This window comes from Oncorhynchus mykiss, chromosome 10 (assembly GCF_057628025.1).
Source record: "Oncorhynchus mykiss isolate SJ-2025 chromosome 10, ASM5762802v1, whole genome shotgun sequence".
In the NCBI taxonomy this organism is placed as follows: Eukaryota; Metazoa; Chordata; class Actinopteri; order Salmoniformes; family Salmonidae; genus Oncorhynchus; species Oncorhynchus mykiss.
This window is the reverse complement of record NC_143031.1, coordinates 82,911,251-82,932,237: the sequence shown is the minus strand read 5'-3', so window position 1 is coordinate 82,932,237 and position 20,987 is coordinate 82,911,251. Positions and strand designations below refer to the sequence as shown.

At 41.5% G+C, this 20,987-nt stretch overlaps 9 non-coding genes and 1 pseudogene across 9 annotated transcripts; all 10 read left to right on the top strand.

The window, feature by feature from the left end:
• The first annotated feature begins 2,210 nt into the window (after nucleotides 1-2,210).
• On the top strand, nucleotides 2,211-2,374 carry LOC149980590 (U1 spliceosomal RNA). Its single transcript, XR_016484199.1, has one exon. It is a non-coding gene; the product is annotated as a U1 spliceosomal RNA (small nuclear RNA).
• A 2,821-nt stretch (nucleotides 2,375-5,195) lies between these two features.
• Nucleotides 5,196-5,359, top strand: LOC149980589 (U1 spliceosomal RNA). The gene has a single exon (XR_016484217.1). It is a non-coding gene; the product is annotated as a U1 spliceosomal RNA (small nuclear RNA).
• Nucleotides 5,360-6,914: 1,555 nt separating this feature from the next.
• On the top strand, nucleotides 6,915-7,078 carry LOC118936968 (U1 spliceosomal RNA). The gene has a single exon (XR_005034393.2). It is a non-coding gene; the product is annotated as a U1 spliceosomal RNA (small nuclear RNA).
• A 1,715-nt stretch (nucleotides 7,079-8,793) lies between these two features.
• LOC149980588 (U1 spliceosomal RNA) lies at nucleotides 8,794-8,941 on the top strand (annotated as a pseudogene).
• Nucleotides 8,942-10,696: 1,755 nt separating this feature from the next.
• Nucleotides 10,697-10,860, top strand: LOC149980587 (U1 spliceosomal RNA). Its single transcript, XR_016484198.1, has one exon. It is a non-coding gene; the product is annotated as a U1 spliceosomal RNA (small nuclear RNA).
• Nucleotides 10,861-12,576: 1,716 nt separating this feature from the next.
• Nucleotides 12,577-12,740, top strand: LOC149980586 (U1 spliceosomal RNA). The gene has a single exon (XR_016484200.1). It is a non-coding gene; the product is annotated as a U1 spliceosomal RNA (small nuclear RNA).
• Nucleotides 12,741-14,338: 1,598 nt separating this feature from the next.
• Nucleotides 14,339-14,502, top strand: LOC149980585 (U1 spliceosomal RNA). Its single transcript, XR_016484136.1, has one exon. It is a non-coding gene; the product is annotated as a U1 spliceosomal RNA (small nuclear RNA).
• A 1,716-nt stretch (nucleotides 14,503-16,218) lies between these two features.
• LOC149980584 (U1 spliceosomal RNA) lies at nucleotides 16,219-16,382 on the top strand. Its single transcript, XR_016484135.1, has one exon. It is a non-coding gene; the product is annotated as a U1 spliceosomal RNA (small nuclear RNA).
• Nucleotides 16,383-18,099: 1,717 nt separating this feature from the next.
• Nucleotides 18,100-18,263, top strand: LOC149980583 (U1 spliceosomal RNA). The gene has a single exon (XR_016484263.1). It is a non-coding gene; the product is annotated as a U1 spliceosomal RNA (small nuclear RNA).
• Nucleotides 18,264-19,881: 1,618 nt separating this feature from the next.
• LOC149980582 (U1 spliceosomal RNA) lies at nucleotides 19,882-20,045 on the top strand. Its single transcript, XR_016484262.1, has one exon. It is a non-coding gene; the product is annotated as a U1 spliceosomal RNA (small nuclear RNA).
• Nucleotides 20,046-20,987: the final 942 nt, after the last annotated feature.

The window sequence follows — 20,987 nt, the reverse complement described above, 5'->3', positions numbered from 1 at the left end:
CTGCTTTGATTTTATATCGTCTAAAATGGTAACCGGTCTATATCACCAAGGCTCATCAACTTTGTATATTGTATCCAACTCTCATTTCGTTTTCAAACTTATTTTTTGTGTCATTGTAAGTGTGTTTGTATTGTGTTTTTAAATTGTCAAATAAATCTTTCTACCTAAGTGATCCTTAAGGTGGGGCGATGGTGTCATCAGCCACTTCACAGTCGAGAAGTGAGAGTTGTAATGACTATACAAAGTTAATGAGCCTTGGTGATATAGATGGATTTATTCATATTCTCAGCAGTCAAGTACCTATCCAGTTCACACCCAAAGACAGCTGACAGAGGTTTTCGGTGTAACCACTGAGTTGAGGTGCAACATTTACTCTGGACCCAAATAAGATGGATTCTGTTGTTCCAAGATGCAGATCCATTCCACAGACATGTCCCTGGTCAACCATTACCATGCCACAGACATTTCCCTGGTCAACCATTACCATATCACAGACATTTCCCTGGTCAACCATTACCAAATCACAGAAATTTCCCTGGTCAACCAACACCATTCCACAGACATGTCCCTGGTCAATCATTACCATGCCACAGACATGTTCCTGGTCCACTTATTTCCCGATGAAGTCAGTCAAAACAGAGATGTCAGTGGAGTGGGTCTTTCTAAAATCTGACTGTAGTTCTGATAAGAGTATTCTAGCCAATATATTCATCCATCTATTCATAAATGGCTTTTTACAGCACCTTAGACTGCACACTTAGAAATAGATACAGGTCTGTTTTGCTGTCCTTCTTGTGGATAGGGGTCACTCTAACGTTGGCCATATACAACAAACCTCAGAGGGGCATTATTGCTATTACAAACTGGTTACCAACTAAATTAGAACCATCTGCATTCAGGGCTCAAACCACCCAGTTTATAATTTATAATAGATCACCTGTCTGAAAAGTACGACAAAACTACAAGACAAAACTACAAGTCGTAGTAAGTAGCCTATTCAATTGGCCCAGCGTTGTCCAGGTTTGGCCAGTGTAGGCCGTCATTGTAAATAAAAAATGTGTTGCCAAGTTAAATAAATCGGACTTGCCTAGTTAAATAAAGCTTAAATAAAGATAAATAAATAAAAACTGGAGGTCAAAACAACCACTCAGTCAAGCTATTTTTGACTGTGATTTCAGTACGTGCATGTTGTCTGCATCAATATGTGTAACACTTACTGTTATTAAGAGAAACGTTTCTCCCACGTCCTATTACCACATAAAGAACATTGGGTTCATTGTTAACGTCTCTGTTAATGTAGCTACTCGAGTAGTCAGACAAAACGAGGATCGTAACTGATATGGGCAATTTTCTGGATACGATTATGATCCAGGTCTTTTTTTGTAATAATCTGTGATCGAAATAAACTTATTTCTTTCTTCTTTGGGTGCCAGCAAGATTCTCTCAATCATGTGCGTGATTTAAAATCAATCTCCTGGCTAGTTTGTATGTCTGTAAAGAGGAGGGCGGGGCTGTAGGTTGATCCTGCTGCTCTGATTGGATAGAGTGAAGCTGTAGTTCTTCCTCCGCTGGCTTCATCATTTCATCCAATCTCTTTTCCTGGCGTGTTTCTGGTCTGATCATAGTGTTATCATTCAGATTTCTGCTGCCTGCTACTGTGACAAATTACAAATACGAGTATGGCCCTGTCAGCACACCCAGAGTAGCTACTACTGTCTTGTTGATGATGAAGTAGTAGGCTACTGTATCTCCTCCATATCTGTGGGTCGTATGCCACCCTGTGGTCGATGGTGGAATCATATTTTACTGAGAGCAGAAAACAAGCGTGATGAAACTATTCCTACAACGTCTGGAACGCTACAAAACACCAGAAATAAGTGGTGTCTTTCGGTTGGCTGTGTGCACGAATGTGATTTCAGCATTTTGGTACATCGCCTACTTGTGTGTAACCAGACGGACATTTAGAGAAAATATTCAATGTGTATGTATATAAGTTCTACCGTATTGCATGATGGGAAAATAGTCGGTCCGTGATATAATATACTAAAACAAAATGTATTGCTTTTTTCTTCGCATTGTCCGCAACTGTATTCGTAAACATTATTAAACCTTGTTCAATATGATGTGGTATTATCAGTAGTAGGAGTGGTAACCGTGAGTCAAACACCTTTGTCCTGGAAGGAGTAGTCCTCTACCAACGTGTACAACTCATACTTACCTGGCAAGGGAGACACCGTGATTACGAAGGCGGTTCACCCAGGGCGAGGCTCAGCCATTGCACTCCGGCTGTGCTGACCCCTGCGAATTTCTCAAATGTGGAAATCTCGATTGCATAATTTATGGTAGTGGGGGACTGCGTTCGCGCTCTCCCCTGATCTTAATGTTAAAAATAATGTTGGAACTGTGTTAAACTCGGAGTTCTATTGGGTTTCGTGTTGAGAAGGAGATTTGTCAGTATTTCCATTTTTTTTTCTTATCAGATGAATGACTGAGCCCTCAGAGACAGAGACTAAGCCCTCAGAGATACATTTTGTCTTCTGATAACCCGGATGTGTGTGATCTGTTATTGTAGCACTGGTGATTATGCCTGTCATGTCCTGATAATGTCAAGGAAAAGGCCTACTTGTGAATGGATCATTTTGTGCCCTCAGGACGTCATCTGGTTTGAGGTATTTTATTTGTGAGATTATTAAATCCTTTATAGGACAGTTTGTAATTTAAGACCACAATAAACAGGCTGCATCACATCCGGCCGTGATTGGGAGTGCCGTAGGGCGGCGCACCATTGGCCCAGCGTCGTGGGGTTCGGCCGTCATTGTAAATAAGAATTTGTTCTTAACTGACTTGCAATATGTATTGACAACAATAGATTACTGCACATTGTAACATAATGATCAACATTAAGAGGGAGGAAACTGATGAAAATGGATTGAATGTAATCACAGTAGCTTTGAACGTGTGCCTAAAGTTGAAAGGTCCAGAATACAGATATAGACCTTGGACCTGCTTTGATTTTATATCGTCTAAAATGGTAACCGGTCTATATCACCAAGGCTCATCAACTTTGTATATTGTATCCAACTCTCATTTCGTTTTCAAACTTATTTTTTGTGTCATTGTAAGTGTGTTTGTATTGTGTTTTTAAATTGTCAAATAAATCTTTCTACCTAAGTGATCCTTAAGGTGGGGCGATGGTGTCATCAGCCACTTCACAGTCGAGAAGTGAGAGTTGTATTGACTATACAAAGTTAATGAGCCTCTGTGATTTAGAAGGATTTATTCATATTCTCAGCAGTCAGGTACCTATCCAGTTCACACCCAAAGACAGCTGACAGAGGTTTTCGGTGTAACCACTGAGTTGAGGTGCAACATTTACTCTGGACCCAAATAAGATGGATTCTGTTGTTCCAAGATGCAGATCCATTCCACAGACATGTCCCTGGTCAACCATTACCATGCCACAGACATTTCCCTGGTCAACCATTACCATATCACAGACATTTCCCTGGTCAACCATTACCAAATTACAGACATTTCCCTGGTCAACCAACACCATTCCACAGACATGTCCCTGGTCAATCATTACCATGCCACAGACATGTTCCTGGTCCACTTATTTCCTGATGAAGTCAGTCAAAACAGAGATGTCAGTGGAGTGGGTCTTTCTAAAATCTGACTGTAGTTCTGATAAGAGTATTCTAGCCAATATATTCATCCATCTATTCATAAATGGCTTTTTACAGCACCTTAGACTGCACACTTAGAAATAGATACAGGTCTGTTTTGCTGTCCTTCTTGTGGATAGGGGTCACTCTAACATTGGCCATATACAACAAACCTCAGAGGGGCATTATTGCTATTACAAACTGGTTACCAACTAAATTAGAACCATCTGCATTCAGGGCTCAAACCACCCAGTTTATAATTTATAATAGATCACCTGTCTGAAAAGTACGACAAAACTACAAGTCGTAGTAAGTAGCCTATTCAATTGGCCCAGCGTTGTCCAGGTTTGGCCAGTGTAGGCCGTCATTGTAAATAAAAAATGTGTTGCCAAGTTAAATAAATCGGACTTGCCTAGTTAAATAAAGCTTAAATAAAGATAAATAAATAAAAACTGGAGGTCAAAACAACCACTCAGTCAAGCTATTTTTGACTGTGATTTCAGTACGTGCATGTTGTCTGCATCAATATGTGTAACACTTACTGTTATTAAGAGAAACGTTTCTCCCACGTCCTATTACCACATAAAGAACATTGGGTTCATTGTTAACGTCTCTGTTAATGTAGCTACTCGAGTAGTCAGACAAAACGAGGATCGTAACTGATATGGGCAATTTTCTGGATACGATTATGATCCAGGTCTTTTTTTGTAATAATCTGTGATCGAAATAAACTTATTTCTTTCTTCTTTGGGTGCCAGCAAGATTCTCTCAATCATGTGCGTGATTTAAAATCAATCTCCTGGCTAGTTTGTATGTCTGTAAAGAGGAGGGCGGGGCTGTAGGTTGATCCTGCTGCTCTGATTGGATAGAGTGAAGCTGTAGTTCTTCCTCCGCTGGCTTCATCATTTCATCCAATCTCTTTTCCTGGCGTGTTTCTGGTCTGATCATAGTGTTATCATTCAGATTTCTGCTGCCTGCTACTGTGACAAATTACAAATACGAGTATGGCCCTGTCAGCACACCCAGAGTAGCTACTACTGTGTCTTGTTGATGATGAAGTAGTAGGCTACTGTTTCTCCTCCATATCTGTGGGTCGTATGCCACCCTGTGGTCGATGGTGGAATCATATTTTACTGAGAGCAGAAAACAAGCGTGATGAAACTATTCCTACAACGTCTGGAACGCTACAAAACACCAGAAATAAATGGTGTCTTTCGGTTGGCTGTGTGCACGAATGTGATTTCACATTCGTACATCGCCTACTTGTGTGTTACCAGACCAACATTTAGACCAAAAATGCAATGTATTTAGAATTTCTACCGTGTTGCTTGATGGGAAAATAGTGGGTCCGTGATATAATATAGTAAAACAAAATGTATTGCTTTTTTCTTCGCCTTGTCCGCAACTGTATTCGTAAACGTCATTAAACCCTGTTCAATATGATGTGGTATTATCAGTAGTAGAAGTGGTAACCGTGAGTCAAACACCTTTGTCCTGGAAGGAGTACTCCTCTACCAACATGTACAACTCATACTTACCTGGCAAGGGAGACACCGTGATCACGAAGGCAGTTCACCCAGGGCGAGGCTCAGCCATTGCACTCCGGCTGTGCTGACCCCTGCGAATTTCTCAAATGTGGAAATCCCGATTGCATCATTTCTGGTAGTGGGGGACTGCGTTCGCGCTCTCCCCTGATCTTGATGTTAAAAAATAATTACGGAACATATTTAATTTTAGTGTTTTAACTCGCTCTTCTATTGAGTTTCGTGTTGAGAAGGACACTTGTCAACATTTACATGTTCTTATCAGATGAATGGCTATAGAATGTAGGGTCTGTTTATGAGTCAACTAAGGCCTCAGAGATACATTTTTGTCTTCTGATAACCCGGATGTGTGTGATATGTTATTGTAGCACTGGTGATTATGCCTGTCATGTCCTGATAATGTCAAGGAAAAGGCCTACTTGTGAATGGATCATTTTGTGCCCTCATGACGTAATCTGGATTGAGGTCTTTCATTTGCTAGAATATTAAATCATTTATAGGAGAGTTTGTAATTTAAGACCACAGTACATGTCAACCATTACCATGCCACAGAAATTTCCCTGGTCAACTATTACCATGACAACAGACATTTCCCTGGTCAACCATTACCATGAAAACAGACATTTCCCTTGTCAACCATTACCATTCCACAGACATTTCCCTGGTCAACCATTACCATGCCACAGACATTTCCCTGGTCAACCATTACCATTCCACAGACATGTCCCTGGTCTGCAATGCCACAGACATTTCCCTGGTCAACCATTACCATGCCACAGACATGTCCCTGGTCCACTTATTTCCTGATGAAATCAGTCAATAAGATGGATTCTGTTGTTCCAAGATGCAGATCCATTCCACAGACATTTCTGCAGGTTTTTTTTTTGCAGTGAGAATGTGTAGTGAGGTATTCTGCCAAAAATGTATTTAGGCATATTAAAACACTTTGATCGCGAGTATCATCCTGTCAATTTACAGATACAATTACAAATACGAGTATGGCCATGTCACTGTACATAGATCTTTCTATTTTCATGTTCTACTGTGTTATTGACTACGTTTGTTTACGTGTAACTCTGTGTTGTTGTTGTTGTCGCATTGCTGTGCTTTATTCTTGGCCAGGTCGCAGTTGTAAATGAGAACTTGTTCCCAACTGGCCGACCTGGCTAAATAAAGGTAAAATAAAATAAACACCCTTGTAGCTACTACTGTGTCTTTGTTGACGTTGAAGTAGTAGGCTACTGTTCCTCCTCCATATCTGTGGGTCGTATGCCACCCTGTGGTCGATGGTGGAATCATATTTTACTGAGAGCAGAAAACAAGCGTGATGAAACTATTCCTACAACGTCTGGAACGCTACAAAACACCAGAAATAAATGGTGTCTTTCGGTTGGCTGTGTGCACGAATGTGATTTCAGCATTTTGGTACATCGCCTACTTGTGTGTTACCAGACCAACATTTAGACCAAAAATGCAATGTATTTAGAATTTCTACCGTGTTGCTTGATGGGAAAAAGGTCGGTCCGTGATATAATATAGTAAAACAAAATGTATTGCTTTTTTCTTCGCCTTGTCCGCAACTGTATTCGTAAACGTCATTAAACCCTGTTCAATATGATGTGGTATTATCAGTAGTAGAAGTGGTAACCGTGAGTCAAACACCTTTGTCCTGGAAGGAGTACTCCTCTACCAACCTGTACAACTCATACTTACCTGGCAAGGGAGACACCGTGATCACGAAGGCGGTTCACCCAGGGCGAGGCTCAGCCATTGCACTCCGGCTGTGCTGACCCCTGCGAATTTCTCAAATGTGGAAATCTCGATTGCATAATTTCTGGTAGTGGGGGACTGCGTTCTCGCTCTCCCCTGATCTTGATGTTAAAAATAATGGAGGAATGTGTTAAATTCGGAGTTATATTGAGTTTCGTGTTGAGGAGATTTTTTACCTCTCAGATGAATGACTGGGGTCTGTTTATAAGTCAACTAAAGGGCTCAGAGATACATTTCTGTCTTCTGATAACCCGGATGTGTGTGATATGTTATTGTAGCACTGGTGATTATGCCTGTCATGTCCTGATAATGTCAAGGAAAAGGCCTACTTGTGAATGGATAATTTTGTGCCCTCAGGAAATAATGTGGATTGAGGTATTTTATTTGCTAGATTATTAAATCATTTATAGGACAGTTTGTCATTTAAGACCACAGTAAGTGTCAACCATTACCATGCCACAGTCATTGCCCTGGTCAACCATTACCATTCCACAGTCATTTCCCTGCTCAACCATTACCATGCCACAGACATTTCCCTGGTCAACCATTACCATGCCACAGACATTTCCCTGCTCAATCATTACCATGCCACAGACATTTCCCTGGTCAACCATTACCACGCCACAGTCATGTCCCTGGTCAAACATTACCATTCCACAGACATTTCCCTGGTCAACCATTACCATTCCACAGACATTTCCCTGGTCAACCATTACCATTCTACAGACATGTCCCTGGTCTACAATGCCACAGACATTTCCCTGGTCAACCATTACCATGCCACAGACATTTCCCTGGTCAACCATCACCATTCCACAGACATGTCCCTGGTCTACAATGCCACAGACATTTCCCTGGTCAACCATTACCATGCCACAGACATGTCCCTGGTCCACTTATTTCCTGATGAAATCAGTCAATAAGATGGATTCTGTTGTTCCAAGATGCAGATCCATTCCACAGACATTTCTGCAGTTTTTTTTTTTTTGCAGTGAGAATGTGTAGTGAGGTATTCTGCCAAAAATGTATTTAGGCATATTAAAACACTTCAGTTTAACCCTGATCGCGAGTATCATCCTGTCAATTTACAGATACAATTACAAATACGAGTATGGCCATGTCACTGTACATAGATCTTTCTATTTTCATGTTCTACTGTGTTATTGACTACGTTTGTTTACGTGTAACTCTGTGTTGTTGTTTTTGTCGCACTGCTGTGCTTTATCTTGGCCAGGTCGCAGTTTGTAAATGAGAACTTGTTCCCAACTAGCCTACCTGGTGAAATAAAACAATTAATTAAAAACCACCCATTGTAGCTACTACCGTGTCTTGTTGATGAAGTAGTAGGCTACTGTTTCTCCTCCATATCTGTGGGTCGTATGCCACCCTGTGGTCGATGGTGGAATCATATTTTACTGAGAGCAGAAAACAAGCGTGATGAAACTATTCCTACAACGTCTGGAACGCTACAAAACACCAGAAATAAATGGTGTCTTTCGGTTGGCTGTGTGCACGAATGTGATTTCAGCATTTTGGTACATCGCCTACTTGTGTGTAACCAGACGGACATTTAGACAACAAATGCAATGTATATAGAATTTCTACCGTGTTGCTTGATGGGAAAATAGTCGGTCCGTGATATAATATAGTAAAACAAAATGTATTGCTTTTTCTTCGCCTTGTCCGCAACTGTATTCGTAAACGTCATTAAACCCTGTTCAATATGATGTGGTATTATCAGTAGTAGAAGTGGTAACCGTGAGTCAAACACCTTTGTCCTGGAAGGAGTGCTCCTCTACCAAAGTGTACAACTCATACTTACCTGGCAAGGGAGACACCGTGATCACGAAGGCGGTTCACCCAGGGCGAGGCTCAGCCATTGCACTCCGGCTGTGCTGACCCCTGCGAATTCTCGATTGCATAATTTCTGGTAGTGGGGGACTGCGTTCGCGCTCTCCCCTGATCTTGATGTTAAAAATAATTTAGGGACATATTTAATTGATGTTTTTTAACTCGCTCTTCTATTGAGTTTCGTGTTGAGAAGGACATTTGTCAACATTTGCATGTTCTTATCAGATGAATGGCTATAGAATGTAGGGTCTGTTTATGAGTCAACTAAGGCCTCAGAGATACATTTTGTCTTCTGATAACCCGGATGTGTGTGATATGTTATTGTAGCACTGGTGATTATGCCTGTCATGTCCTGATAATGTCAGGGAAAAGGCCTACTTGTGAATGGATCATTTTGTGCCCTCAGGACGTAATGTGGATTGAGGTATTTTATTTGCTAGATTATTAAATCATTTATAGGACAGTTTGTCATTTAAGACCACAGTAAATGTCAACCATTACCATGCCACAGTCATTGCCCTGGTCAACCATTACCATTCCACAGTCATTTCCCTGCTCAACCATTACCATGCCACAGACATTTCCCTGGTCAATCATTACCATGCCAAAGACATTTCCCCGGTCAATCATTACCATGCCACAGACATTTCCCTGGTCAACCATTACCATGCCACAGACATTTCCCTGGTCAACCATTACCACGCCACAGTCATGTCCCTGGTCAAACATTACCATTCCACAGACATTTCCCTGGTCAACCATTAGCATTCCACAGACATGTCCCTGGTCTACAATGCCACAGACATTTCCCTGGTCAACCATTACCATGCCACAGACATTTCCCTGGTCAACCATCACCATTCCAAAGACATGTCCCTGGTCTACAATGCCACAGACATTCCCCTGGTCAACCATTACCACGCCACAGACATGTCCCTGGTCCACTTATTTCCTGATGAAATCAGTCAATAAGATGGATTCTGTTGTTCCAAGATGCAGATCCATTCCACAGACATTTCTGCAGGTTTTTTTTTTTTTTTGCAGTGAGAATGTGTAGTGAGGTATTCTGCCAAAATGTATTTAGGCATATTAAAACACTTCAGTTTAACCCTGATCGCGAGTATCATCCTGTCAATTTACAGATACAATTACAAATACGAGTATGGCCATGTCACTGTACATAGATCTTTCTATTTTCATGTTCTACTGTGTTATTGACTACGTTTGTTTACGTGTAACTCTGTGTTGTTGTTGTTGTCGCATTGCTGTGCTTTATTCTTGGCCAGGTCGCAGTTGTAAATGAGAACTTGTTCCCAACTAGCCTACCTGGTGAAATAAAACAATTAATTAAAAACCACCCATTGTAGCTACTACCGTGTCTTGTTGATGAAGTAGTAGGCTACTGTTTCTCCTCCATATCTGTGGGTCGTATGCCACCCTGTGGTCGATGGTGGAATCATATTTTACTGAGAGCAGAAAACAAGCGTGATGAAACTATTCCTACAACGTCTGGAACGCTACAAAACACCAGAAATAAATGGTGTCTTTCGGTTGGCTGTGTGCACGAATGTGATTTCAGCATTTTGGTACATCGCCTACTTGTGTGTTACCAGACCAACATTTAGACCAAAAATGCAATGTATTTAGAATTTCTACCGTGTTGCTTGATGGGAAAATAGTCGGTCCGTGATATAATATAGTAAAACAAAATGTATTGCTTTTTTCTTCGCCTTGTCCGCAACTGTATTCGTAAACGTCATTAAACCCTGTTCAATATGATGTGGTATTATCAGTAGTAGAAGTGGTAACCGTGAGTCAAACACCTTTGTCCTGGAAGGAGTACTCCTCTACCAACCTGTACAACTCATACTTACCTGGCAAGGGAGACACCGTGATCACGAAGGCGGTTCACCCAGGGCGAGGCTCAGCCATTGCACTCCGGCTGTGCTGACCCCTGCGAATTTCTCAAATGTGGAAATCTCGATTGCATAATTTCTGGTAGTGGGGGACTGCGTTCTCGCTCTCCCCTGATCTTGATGTTAAAAATAATGGAGGAATGTGTTAAATTCGGAGTTCTATTGAGTTTCGTGTTGAGGAGATTTTTTACCTCTCAGATGAATGACTGGGGTCTGTTTATAAGTCAACTAAAGGGCTCAGAGATACATTTCTGTCTTCTGATAACCCGGATGTGTGTGATATGTTATTGTAGCACTGGTGATTATGCCTGTCATGTCCTGATAATGTCAAGGAAAAGGCCTACTTGTGAATGGATAATTTTGTGCCCTCAGGAAATAATGTGGATTGAGGTATTTTATTTGCTAGATTATTAAATCATTTATAGGACAGTTTGTCATTTAAGACCACAGTAAGTGTCAACCATTACCATGCCACAGTCATTGCCCTGGTCAACCATTACCATTCCACAGTCATTTCCCTGCTCAACCATTACCATGCCACAGACATTTCCCTGGTCAACCATTACCATGCCACAGACATTTCCCTGCTCAATCATTACCATGCCACAGACATTTCCCTGGTCAACCATTACCACGCCACAGTCATGTCCCTGGTCAAACATTACCATTCCACAGACATTTCCCTGGTCAACCATTACCATTCCACAGACATTTCCCTGGTCAACCATTACCATTCTACAGACATGTCCCTGGTCTACAATGCCACAGACATTTCCCTGGTCAACCATTACCATGCCACAGACATTTCCCTGGTCAACCATCACCATTCCACAGACATGTCCCTGGTCTACAATGCCACAGACATTTCCCTGGTCAACCATTACCATGCCACAGACATGTCCCTGGTCCACTTATTTCCTGATGAAATCAGTCAATAAGATGGATTCTGTTGTTCCAAGATGCAGATCCATTCCACAGACATTTCTGCAGTTTTTTTTTTTTTGCAGTGAGAATGTGTAGTGAGGTATTCTGCCAAAAATGTATTTAGGCATATTAAAACACTTCAGTTTAACCCTGATCGCGAGTATCATCCTGTCAATTTACAGATACAATTACAAATACGAGTATGGCCATGTCACTGTACATAGATCTTTCTATTTTCATGTTCTACTGTGTTATTGACTACGTTTGTTTACGTGTAACTCTGTGTTGTTGTTTTTGTCGCACTGCTGTGCTTTATCTTGGCCAGGTCGCAGTTTGTAAATGAGAACTTGTTCCCAACTAGCCTACCTGGTGAAATAAAACAATTAATTAAAAACCACCCATTGTAGCTACTACCGTGTCTTGTTGATGAAGTAGTAGGCTACTGTTTCTCCTCCATATCTGTGGGTCGTATGCCACCCTGTGGTCGATGGTGGAATCATATTTTACTGAGAGCAGAAAACAAGCGTGATGAAACTATTCCTACAACGTCTGGAACGCTACAAAACACCAGAAATAAATGGTGTCTTTCGGTTGGCTGTGTGCACGAATGTGATTTCAGCATTTTGGTACATCGCCTACTTGTGTGTTACCAGACCAACATTTAGACCAAAAATGCAATGTATTTAGAATTTCTACCGTGTTGCTTGATGGGAAAATAGTCGGTCCGTGATATAATATAGTAAAACAAAATGTATTGCTTTTTTCTTCGCCTTGTCCGCAACTGTATTCGTAAACGTCATTAAACCCTGTTCAATATGATGTGGTATTATCAGTAGTAGAAGTGGTAACCGTGAGTCAAACACCTTTGTCCTGGAAGGAGTACTCCTCTACCAACATGTACAACTCATACTTACCTGGCAAGGGAGACACCGTGATCATGAAGGCGGTTCACCCAGGGCGAGGCTCAGCCATTGCACTCCGGCTGTGCTGACCCCTGCGAATTTCTCAAATGTGGAAATCTCGATTGCATAATTTCTGGTAGTGGGGCACTGCGTTCGCGCTCTCCCCTGATCTTGATGTTAAAAATAATGGAGGAATGTGTTAAATTCGGAGTTCTATTGAGTTTCGTGTTGAGGAGATTTTTTTCCTCTCAGATGAATGACTGGGGTCTGTTTATAAGTCAACTAAAGGGCTCAGAGATACATTTCTGTCTTCTGATAACCCGGATGTGTGTGATATGTTATTGTAGCACTGGTGATTATGCCTGTCATGTACTGATAATGTCAAGGAAAAGGCCTACTTGTGAATGGATAATTTTGTGCCCTCAGGAAATAATGTGGATTGAGGTATTTTATTTGCTAGATTATTAAATCATTTATAGGACAGTTTGTCATTTAAGACCACAGTAAGTGTCAACCATTACCATGCCACAGTCATTGCCCTGGTCAACCATTACCATTCCACAGTCATTTCCCTGCTCAACCATTACCATGCCACAGACATTTCCCTGGTCAACCATTACCATGCCACAGACATTTCCCTGCTCAATCATTACCATGCCACAGACATTTCCCTGGTCAACCATTACCACGCCACAGTCATGTCCCTGGTCAAACATTACCAAATCACAGACATTTCCCTGGTCAACCATTACCATATCACAGACATTTCCCTGGTCAACCATTACCATGCCACAGACATTTCCCTGGTCAACCATTACCATGCCACAGACATGTCCCTGGTCCACTTATTTCCTGATGAAATCAGTCAATAAGATGGATTCTGTTGTTCCAAGATGCAGATCCATTCCACAGACATTTCTGCAGTTTTTTTTTTTTTTGCAGTGAGAATGTGTAGTGAGGTATTCTGCCAAAAAATGTATTTAGGCATATTAAAACACTTCAGTTTAACCCTGATCGCGAGTATCATCCTGTCAATTTACAGATACAATTACAAATACGAGTATGGCCATGTCACTGTACATAGATCTTTCTATTTTCATGTTCTACTGTGTTATTGACTACGTTTGTTTACGTGTAACTCTGTGTTGTTGTTTTTGTCGCACTGCTGTGCTTTATCTTGGCCAGGTCGCAGTTTGTAAATGAGAACTTGTTCCCAACTAGCCTACCTGGTGAAATAAAACAATTAATTAAAAACCACCCATTGTAGCTACTACCGTGTCTTGTTGATGAAGTAGTAGGCTACTGTTTCTCCTCCATATCTGTGGGTCGTATGCCACCCTGTGGTCGATGGTGGAATCATATTTTACTGAGAGCAGAAAACAAGCGTGATGAAACTATTCCTACAACGTCTGGAACGCTACAAAACACCAGAAATAAATGGTGTCTTTCGGTTGGCTGTGTGCACGAATGTGATTTCAGCATTTTGGTACATCGCCTACTTGTGTGTTACCAGACCAACATTTAGACCAAAAATGCAATGTATTTAGAATTTCTACCGTGTTGCTTGATGGGAAAATAGTCGGTCCGTGATATAATATAGTAAAACAAAATGTATTGCTTTTTTCTTCGCCTTGTCCGCAACTGTATTCGTAAACGTCATTAAACCCTGTTCAATATGATGTGGTATTATCAGTAGTAGAAGTGGTAACCGTGAGTCAAACACCTTTGTCCTGGAAGGAGTACTCCTCTACCAACATGTACAACTCATACTTACCTGGCAAGGGAGACACCGTGATCACGAAGGCGGTTCACCCAGGGCGAGGCTCAGCCATTGCACTCCGGCTGTGCTGACCCCTGCGAATTTCTCAAATGTGGAAATCTCGATTGCATAATTTCTGGTAGTGGGGGACTGCGTTCGCGCTCTCCCCTGATCTTGATGTTAAAAATAATGGAGGAATGTGTTAAATTCGGAGTTATATTGAGTTTCGTGTTGAGGAGATTTTTTTCCTCTCAGATGAATGACTGGGGTCTGTTTATAAGTCAACTAAAGGGCTCAGAGATACATTTCTGTCTTCTGATAACCCGGATGTGTGTGATATGTTATTGTAGCACTGGTGATTATGCCTGTCATGTACTGATAATGTCAAGGAAAAGGCCTACTTGTGAATGGATAATTTTGTGCCCTCAGGAAATAATGTGGATTGAGGTATTTTATTTGCTAGATTATTAAATCATTTATAGGACAGTTTGTCATTTAAGACCACAGTAAGTGTCAACCATTACCATGCCACAGTCATTGCCCTGGTCAACCATTACCATTCCACAGTCATTTCCCTGCTCAACCATTACCATGCCACAGACATTTCCCTGGTCAACCATTACCATGCCACAGACATTTCCCTGCTCAATCATTACCATGCCACAGACATTTCCCTGGTCAACCATTACCACGCCACAGTCATGTCCCTGGTCAAACATTACCATTCCACAGACATTTCCCTGGTCAACCATTACCATTCCACAGACATTTCCCTGGTCAACCATTACCATTCTACAGACATGTCCCTGGTCTACAATGCCACAGACATTTCCCTGGTCAACCATTACCATGCCACAGACATTTCCCTGGTCAACCATCACCATTCCAAAGACATGTCCCTGGTCTACAATGCCACAGACATTTCCCTGGTCAACCATTACCATGCCACAGACATGTCCCTGGTCCACTTATTTCCTGATGAAATCAGTCAATAAGATGGATTCTGTTGTTCCAAGATGCAGATCCATTCCACAGACATTTCTGCATTTTTTTTTTTTTTGCAGTGAGAATGTGTAGTGAGGTATTCTGCCAAAAATGTATTTAGGCATATTAAAACACTTCAGTTTAACCCTGATCGCGAGTATCATCCTGTCAATTTACAGATACAATTACAAATACGAGTATGGCCATGTCACTGTACATAGATCTTTCTATTTTCATGTTCTACTGTGTTATTGACTACGTTTGTTTACGTGTAACTCTGTGTTGTTGTTTTTGTCGCACTGCTGTGCTTTATCTTGGCCAGGTCGCAGTTTGTAAATGAGAACTTGTTCCCAACTAGCCTACCTGGTGAAATAAAACAATTAATTAAAAACCACCCATTGTAGCTACTACCGTGTCTTGTTGATGAAGTAGTAGGCTACTGTTTCTCCTCCATATCTGTGGGTCGTATGCCACCCTGTGGTCGATGGTGGAATCATATTTTACTGAGAGCAGAAAACAAGCGTGATGAAACTATTCCTACAACGTCTGGAACGCTACAAAACACCAGAAATAAATGGTGTCTTTCGGTTGGCTGTGTGCACGAATGTGATTTCAGCATTTTGGTACATCGCCTACTTGTGTGTTACCAGACCAACATTTAGACCAAAAATGCAATGTATTTAGAATTTCTACCGTGTTGCTTGATGGGAAAATAGTCGGTCCGTGATATAATATAGTAAAACAAAATGTATTGCTTTTTTCTTCGCCTTGTCCGCAACTGTATTCGTAAACGTCATTAAACCCTGTTCAATATGATGTGGTATTATCAGTAGTAGAAGTGGTAACCGTGAGTCAAACACCTTTGTCCTGGAAGGAGTACTCCTCTACCAACATGTACAACTCATACTTACCTGGCAAGGGAGACACCGTGATCACGAAGGCGGTTCACCCAGGGCGAGGCTCAGCCATTGCACTCCGGCTGTGCTGACCCCTGCGAATTTCTCAAATGTGGAAATCTCGATTGCATAATTTCTGGTAGTGGGGGACTGCGTTCGCGCTCTCCCCTGATCTTGATGTTAAAAATAATGGAGGAATGTGTTAAATTCGGAGTTATATTGAGTTTCGTGTTGAGGAGATTTTTTTCCTCTCAGATGAATGACTGGGGTCTGTTTATAAGTCAACTAAAGGGCTCAGAGATACATTTCTGTCTTCTGATAACCCGGATGTGTGTGATATGTTATTGTAGCACTGGTGATTATGCCTGTCATGTACTGATAATGTCAAGGAAAAGGCCTACTTGTGAATGGATAATTTTGTGCCCTCAGGAAATAATGTGGATTGAGGTATTTTATTTGCTAGATTATTAAATCATTTATAGGACAGTTTGTCATTTAAGACCACAGTAAGTGTCAACCATTACCATGCCACAGTCATTGCCCTGGTCAACCATTACCATTCCACAGTCATTTCCCTGCTCAACCATTACCATGCCACAGACATTTCCCTGGTCAACCATTACCATGCCACAGACATTTCCCTGCTCAATCATTACCATGCCACAGACATTTCCCTGGTCAACCATTACCACGCCACAGTCATGTCCCTGGTCAAACATTACCATTCCACAGACATTTCCCTGGTCAACCATTACCATTCCACAGACATTTCCCTGGTCAACCATTACCATTCTACAGACATGTCCCTGGTCTACAATGCCACAGACATTTCCCTGGTCAACCATTACCATGCCACAGACATTTCCCTGGTCAACCATCACCATTCCAAAGACATGTCCCTGGTCTACAATGCCACAGACATTTCCCTGGTCAACCATTACCATGCCACAGACATGTCCCTGGTCCACTTATTTCCTGATGAAATCAGTCAATAAGATGGATTCTGTTGTTCCAAGATGCAGATCCATTCCACAGACATTTCTGCAGTTTTTTTTTTTTTGCAGTGAGAATGTGTAGTGAGGTATTCTGCCAAAAAATGTATTTAGGCATATTAAAACACTTCAGTTTAACCCTGATCGCGAGTATCATCCTGTCAATTTACAGATACAATTACAAATACGAGTATGGCCATGTCACTGTACATAGATCTTTCTATTTTCATGTTCTACTGTGTTATTGACTACGTTTGTTTACGTGTAACTCTGTGTTGTTGTTTTTGTCGCACTGCTGTGCTTTATCTTGGCCAGGTCGCAGTTTGTAAATGAGAACTTGTTCCCAACTAGCCTACCTGGTGAAATAAAACAATTAATTAAAAACCACCCATTGTAGCTACTACCGTGTCTTGTTGATGAAGTAGTAGGCTACTGTTTCTCCTCCATATCTGTGGGTCGTATGCCACCCTGTGGTCGATGGTGGAATCATATTTTACTGAGAGCAGAAAACAAGCGTGATGAAACTATTCCTACAACGTCTGGAACGCTACAAAACACCAGAAATAAATGGTGTCTTTCGGTTGGCTGTGTGCACGAATGTGATTTCAGCATTTTGGTACATCGCCTACTTGTGTGTTACCAGACCAACATTTAGACCAAAAATGCAATGTATTTAGAATTTCTACCGTGTTGCTTGATGGGAAAATAGTCGGTCCGTGATATAATATAGTAAAACAAAATGTATTGCTTTTTTCTTCGCCTTGTCCGCAACTGTATTCGTAAACGTCATTAAACCCTGTTCAATATGATGTGGTATTATCAGTAGTAGAAGTGGTAACCGTGAGTCAAACACCTTTGTCCTGGAAGGAGTACTCCTCTACCAACATGTACAACTCATACTTACCTGGCAAGGGAGACACCGTGATCACGAAGGCGGTTCACCCAGGGCGAGGCTCAGCCATTGCACTCCGGCTGTGCTGACCCCTGCGAATTTCTCAAATGTGGAAATCTCGATTGCATAATTTCTGGTAGTGGGGGACTGCGTTCGCGCTCTCCCCTGATCTTGATGTTAAAAATAATGGAGGAATGTGTTAAATTCGGAGTTCTATTGAGTTTCGTGTTGAGCAGATTTTTTACCTCTCAGATGAATGACTGGGGTCTGTTTATAAGTCAACTAAAGGGCTCAGAGATACATTTCTGTCTTCTGATAACCCGGATGTGTGTGATATGTTATTGTAGCACTGGTGATTATGCCTGTCATGTCCTGATAATGTCAAGGAAAAGGCCTACTTGTGAATGGATAATTTTGTGCCCTCAGGAAATAATGTGGATTGAGGTATTTTATTTGCTAGATTATTAAATCATTTATAGGACAGTTTGTCATTTAAGACCACAGTAAGTGTCAACCATTACCATTCCACAGTCATTTCCCTGCTCAATCATTACCATGCCACAGACATTTCCCTGGTCAACCATTACCACGCCACAGTCATGTCCCTGGTCAAACATTACCATTCCACAGACATTTCCCTGGTCAACCATTACCATTCCACAGACATTTCCCTGGTCAACCATTACCATTCTACAGACATGTCCCTGGTCTACAATGCCACAGACATTTCCCTGGTCAACCATTACCATGCCACAGACATTTCCCTGGTCAACCATCACCATTCCAAAGACATGTCCCTGGTCTACAATGCCACAGACATTTCCCTGGTCAACCATTACCATGCCACAGACATGTCCCTGGTCCACTTATTTCCTGATGAAATCAGTCAATAAGATGGATTCTGTTGTTCCAAGATGCAGATCCATTCCACAGACATTTCTGCAGTTTTTTTTTTTTTGCAGTGAGAATGTGTAGTGAGGTATTCTGCCAAAAAATGTATTTAGGCATATTAAAACACTTCAGTTTAACCCTGATCGCGAGTATCATCCTGTCAATTTACAGATACAATTACAAATACGAGTATGGCCATGTCACTGTACATAGATCTTTCTATTTTCATGTTCTACTGTGTTATTGACTACGTTTGTTTACGTGTAACTCTGTGTTGTTGTTTTTGTCGCACTGCTGTGCTTTATCTTGGCCAGGTCGCAGTTTGTAAATGAGAACTTGTTCCCAACTAGCCTACCTGGTGAAATAAAACAATTAATTAAAAACCACCCATTGTAGCTACTACCGTGTCTTGTTGATGAAGTAGTAGGCTACTGTTTCTCCTCCATATCTGTGGGTCGTATGCCACCCTGTGGTCGATGGTGGAATCATATTTTACTGAGAGCAGAAAACAAGCGTGATGAAACTATTCCTACAACGTCTGGAACGCTACAAAACACCAGAAATAAATGGTGTCTTTCGGTTGGCTGTGTGCACGAATGTGATTTCAGCATTTTGGTACATCGCCTACTTGTGTGTTACCAGACCAACATTTAGACCAAAAATGCAATGTATTTAGAATTTCTACCGTGTTGCTTGATGGGAAAATAGTCGGTCCGTGATATAATATAGTAAAACAAAATGTATTGCTTTTTTCTTCGCCTTGTCCGCAACTGTATTCGTAAACGTCATTAAACCCTGTTCAATATGATGTGGTATTATCAGTAGTAGAAGTGGTAACCGTGAGTCAAACACCTTTGTCCTGGAAGGAGTACTCCTCTACCAACATGTACAACTCATACTTACCTGGCAAGGGAGACACCGTGATCACGAAGGCGGTTCACCCAGGGCGAGGCTCAGCCATTGCACTCCGGCTGTGCTGACCCCTGCGAATTTCTCAAATGTGGAAATCTCGATTGCATAATTTCTGGTAGTGGGGGACTGCGTTCGCGCTCTCCCCTGATCTTGATGTTAAAAATAATGGAGGAATGTGTTAAATTCGGAGTTATATTGAGTTTCGTGTTGAGGAGATTTTTTTCCTCTCAGATGAATGACTGGGGTCTGTTTATAAGTCAACTAAAGGGCTCAGAGATACATTTCTGTCTTCTGATAACCCGGATGTGTGTGATATGTTATTGTAGCACTGGTGATTATGCCTGTCATGTACTGATAATGTCAAGGAAAAGGCCTACTTGTGAATGGATAATTTTGTGCCCTCAGGAAATAATGTGGATTGAGGTATTTTATTTGCTAGATTATTAAATCATTTATAGGACAGTTTGTCATTTAAGACCACAGTAAGTGTCAACCATTACCATGCCACAGTCATTGCCCTGGTCAACCATTACCATTCCACAGTCATTTCCCTGCTCAACCATTACCATGCCACAGACATTTCCCTGGTCAACCATTACCATGCCACAGACATTTCCCTGCTCAATCATTACCATGCCACAGACATTTCCCTGGTCAACCATTACCACGCCACAGTCATGTCCCTGGTCAAACATTACCATTCCACAGACATTTCCCTGGTCAACCATTACCATTCCACAGACATTTCCCTGGTCAACCATTACCATTCTACAGACATGTCCCTGGTCTACAATGCCACAGACATTTCCCTGGTCAACCATTACCATGCCACAGACATTTCCCTGGTCAACCATCACCATTCCAAAGACATGTCCCTGGTCTACAATGCCACAGACATTTCCCTGGTCAACCATTACCATGCCACAGACATGTCCCTGGTCCACTTATTTCCTGATGAAATCAGTCAATAAGATGGATTCTGTTGTTCCAAGATGCAGATCCATTCCACAGACATTTCTGCAGTTTTTTTTTTTTTGCAGTGAGAATGTGTAGTGAGGTATTCTGCCAAAAAATGTATTTAGGCATATT